This window comes from Amblyraja radiata, chromosome 1 (assembly GCF_010909765.2).
Source record: "Amblyraja radiata isolate CabotCenter1 chromosome 1, sAmbRad1.1.pri, whole genome shotgun sequence".
Lineage (NCBI taxonomy): Eukaryota > Metazoa > Chordata > Chondrichthyes > Rajiformes > Rajidae > Amblyraja > Amblyraja radiata.
The window spans coordinates 81,561,005-81,565,592 of record NC_045956.1 but is presented as its reverse complement, the minus strand read 5'-3'; the positions used below and the strand labels follow the sequence as shown (position 1 = coordinate 81,565,592).

The window sequence follows — 4,588 nt, the reverse complement described above, 5'->3', positions numbered from 1 at the left end:
TATTACTGATGTCCACGACCTCTCTGACCAGTGCTTGCCCTGAACCATCCCCAAAGGGAAGAGTTTTAGTATAATAGTGTAATGTCTACCTTAGTATAATAGAGATAAAGCTGAGAGATTTATGAGAGATTTATGAAGAGAATTTCAGAGATGGCCATGACAACTAAAGCCAGTGGTGAAGTCATTAAAGAAGACACAAGAGAATGCAGTGCTGTAATTTGGAGCAAAAACAAATAGTTGGAAGAACTCAGCAGGCAGGCAGCATCTGTGCGGAGGGGGGAGGGGGTTAAAGAAATATGATCCTGATGCAGGGATTCATCCCGAATCATCAGCAATTCATTTCCCCCCACAGATGCTGCTCTACCTGCTGCGGTCCTCCAGCAGTTTGATTTCGTTTTTCGCTATGGAGTGATTAAATCTGTGAATAAGTAGGAGGTAGACATTGGAGGGACGCAGATAGCACAGCAGACTCCAGAGATAGGAAGAGGTAAGGCCTGGAGGAAATCTGGGGAGTGTAGCTGAACTAGCAAGCACAGGTTTGATGTATGAACACCTCTCAATACAAGTCAAGATCTGGGCAACAGTGTTTTACAAAATCTGAGAGTAAAATATATCTCAGTGAGCAGGTCCGAGAGAATGTTGGACTAGTCAGAATTAGACGCAGGGATGAACATTCCAGCAGCAGATGTAGTCTGACAGGGACTAAAGACAATAGACAATACAGAATAGGTGCAGGAGTAAGCCATTCGGCACCTCGAACCCGCATCGCCATTCACTGTGATCATGGTTGTTCATCCACAATCAGTACCCCGTTCATGCCTTCTCCCCATATCCCTTGACAAAGGACAAAGAACAAAGGACAAAGGACAAAGGACATTTATTGTCACGTACACCAATTGGTGTAGAGAAATTTGAGTTGCCATTTGCAACACACCAATAAAAATAAAACACACCATTAAAGAACCTGTTTAACATTGAACATAAAAACATAAAAACTTCCCCCCACAATGGTTCCCACAGTGAGAGAAGGCAACAAAGTCCAGTCCTCTTCCTCTTGTTCACCCATGATCGGGCCTATTGAGGCCTCCGCAGTCGCCGCGACGGCGGCCCGATGTTACAGGCCCTCTCACCGGATGATGGAGCTCCGGCGTCGGGAGAACACTCTCAGCGGCTTGGAGTATCTGGAATGGCCGCTTCCTCCCCGGAGACCATGGCTCCCGAAGTCCACAGGTCGCGCTGGTCGGAGCTCCAACGCTGGTGATCCCGGCGAGAGATCCCAGGCTCCACGGTGTTTAAACCCAGCGCCGCCCCGCAGCTGGACGCTCTGCAATCACAGCTCTGCAATGTAGGAGTCGGCGGTCTCAGCGCTCCGGAGCTTACCACACGGCAAACCGGATAAGGCACGGCCCGCTCAGCGATGGCGCTTCAGCGGTGTGCCACCTCCGAAGCTGAGGTTCTGGCCGGTCCCGGCAGGAATTGCCGCTCCAGTCCCGTTGGTAGGCCGTGAAGAAGGGGCGAAGATGCAGCTCAGAGGAAAGCCGCATCTCTAACCAGGTAGGGACTGATAAATACAGTTTCCCCCTTCCCCCCACCCCCCACATAAAAAGACTAGACCTCCAAAACAAAAACTTTCAACACACTAAAAAAAATTTTAAAAGGTGAAAGTACAAACAGCTGCAGGCAGGGCAGCCATACTCGACGGCGCCCCCACTCGTAGAGTCCGCTATCTTTAAGAGCTCTGTCAAGCTCTCTCTTGAAAGCATCCAGAGAACCAGCTTCTACCGCCCTCTGAGGCAGGGAATTCCTCAACTCTCTGTGTGAAGAAGTTTTTCCTCATCTCCAAATGTTTTCCAAATGGAAGTAAGAGATCCTAGAAAATCCAAACAATCACAAGAATTTGCATTTACTTTTGAATTCCTAGCCAGTTCTATTATTTTATTTGCCTTTCTAAACGTCAAGAGCATTTGTGCTCATTAAGGTGAGGCTTTAGGGAAATTAGGTAATTTCTGTTGCAGGCACTTGGGGCTTTGGAATTAAACTGTTCATTACCATACAAGTAATTAATATTTCATTCAAATACATTGTTTGTATGCTAATAATTATTTTGTCTGCTTCTTAAATCACTGCAAATGAACAAAATACATGTAGAATGCATAGTTAATATTAGCAAAGAAAAACAGAAAGATCTTAGTGTTGTGATATTGCTCATGAGCAGGATTCATTATTGGCCACTTTAATTCTACTTCAACGTGTTTCATTTCTGATCTTGAAACTACCACCCTTCCTGCACCTGTTTGACATATTTCATTTTACCCATCCAGAATTATTTCTGAAAAGGTTTACCTTATTGCCATATGCATGGAAGTTTTTGATAAACAGTATGTACGTTTTATCAAGCATTCCTATAGAAGGCAGACGCTTTGACTGCCTGGCTGTATTTAAATAGCAAGCATTTCAAGCCCTGTGGCTGAACTGATTTGGCATCCAGTCCTCATAATAATTGTTTTTTTTTTACTGTTTCAGTTTAAAAAAGTGAAATCCAAAATCAAGATTTGAACATTCTGATCTGGAGGAATTGGTTAACTTGACAGATAAAGATCATGGATGCAATTGAAAAGGAGGCTGAAATGAAAAAGTGGATGCTATTTCTTTAAAATTAATATCTTTGACCTTTCCAATTAAATATTTGATTTTCAGTTAATACCAATTGATGAACAAATTACACCTTCTTAGAGTCATAGTCACAGTCAAACAGGTTGTTCGTCACAACTCATCCATAGCAACAAAGATGTCCATCTACGCTAAGCCCATCTGCCCACGTATGCCCCACATCCCTCTGAACATGTAATATTTATCCACATGTCCAAAAGCTGCTATTGCATCTGCCTCAGCAACTTCCTCAGGCAGCTTGTTCCATGTACAAAATGCCCTCTGGGTGAAAAATGTGCCTCACATAGTCATATTAAATCTTTCCGCTCTCACCCGGTCCACCAGGTGGCGCCTTACAATGGCAGCCTCGCCAACAGTCTGTCGTCCTTTTCTTCTTTTGTTGCTTTTAGTCTGTTGTTAAATGTATGTTTTAGTGTATCTTTAGTTTTGTAATATACGTGGAGGGGAGTGGTGGAACTTTAAAAAAATCTCTTTCCTCGACGGAGATGCAACTTTATCCGTATCATATCTCTGTCCGCACTGCGGCCTAACATCGTGGAGCTGGCAATCCCTTTGCCGGGGATCGACTTTGGGAGCTCCAAATGCGGGAGGCTGCGGACTTAACATAGTGGAGCTTGTAATCTCTTTGTCAGGGATCGATTTCGGGAGCTCCAACCGCAGGAGCTCCGACCGTTCCTAATGCGGGAGCTTCGATCTCCCCGACGTGGGAGCTTCGATCACCGGATGCGGGAGCTTCGACCGCACCGACTGCGAATGGTTCGACTGCCCCGACTGCGGGAGAAAAGGAGGGAAGATGATAATCCGTTATTGCCTTCCATCACAGTGTGCTGGGTGCATGTTGATGTTAATTTTTATGTTGTTGTGTATCTTGTTGCTTTTTTGGTATGACTGTATGGCAAATCAAATTCATTGTACTTGGCTAATAAATTAATTACTTACTTAAATTAATTACTTATTAATTACTTACTTACTTACTTACTTACATAAACCTATAACTTTTAGTTTTTCATTCCCCTACCCTTGATAGAAATGCTGTGCATTCACCCTTTCTATGGACCTCACAATTTTACACATCTCAATACCTTCTCAGCTAAAGCCCTAACTTTCCCAACTTGTCCTTATAACAGTCCATTGATTACTGGTAATATCCTCCTAAATATTTCTGCACTCTGTCTGGCTTAATGGCATTTCTCCTTTGGCAGGTTGACCAAAACTGATTACAATATCCCAAGTGTGGTCTCATCCACACCTTGTACAACTGCAACAAGGACAGACTTGAGAAATGTATAGACTGTATTGAACAATTGGTAGAGCCTCCAAAAATGTCGGATGAATTTTTTTCGCACGGTTCATGTATTGTATATATTTATTATTTGAATAAAGTCTATTTTGAAAAAAATAATAATATATATATATACTAAAAATTGGAACGATTCAGAGAAGATTAGCATGGCCCCTGCGCAAGAATGACAAAAAAAAACATAACATCCCAACTTCTATACTCAGTACCTTAATTAATGAAGCTGCCATCTTCAGGGAGTTATATACTTATCATAAAATCATAAGTGACACGAGCAGAATTAGGCCATTATGCCCATCTACTTCGCCATTCAATCATGGCTGATCTATCTCTCCCTCCTAACGCCATTCTCCTGCCTTCTCCGCATAACCTCTGACACCTGTACTAATCAAGTATCTATCTATCTGCCTTAAATATATCCACTGACGGCCTCCATGGCCTTCCGTGGCAAAGAATTCCACAGATTCACCACCCTTTGACTAAAGAAATTCCTCCTAATCTCCTAAAAGAACGTCCTTTAATTCTGAAGCTATGACCTCGAGTCCTAGACTCTCCCACTAGTGGAGACATCATCTTCACATCCATTGTATCCAAGCCTTTCACTATTCTGTATGTTTC

The 4,588-nt window shown here is 43.2% G+C and overlaps 1 pseudogene; it reads left to right on the top strand.

Annotated features, from left to right (window-relative positions):
- Window positions 1-4,074: 4,074 nt before the first annotated feature.
- Window positions 4,075-4,171, top strand: LOC116983445 (annotated as a pseudogene).
- The last annotated feature ends 417 nt before the right edge of the window (window positions 4,172-4,588 follow it).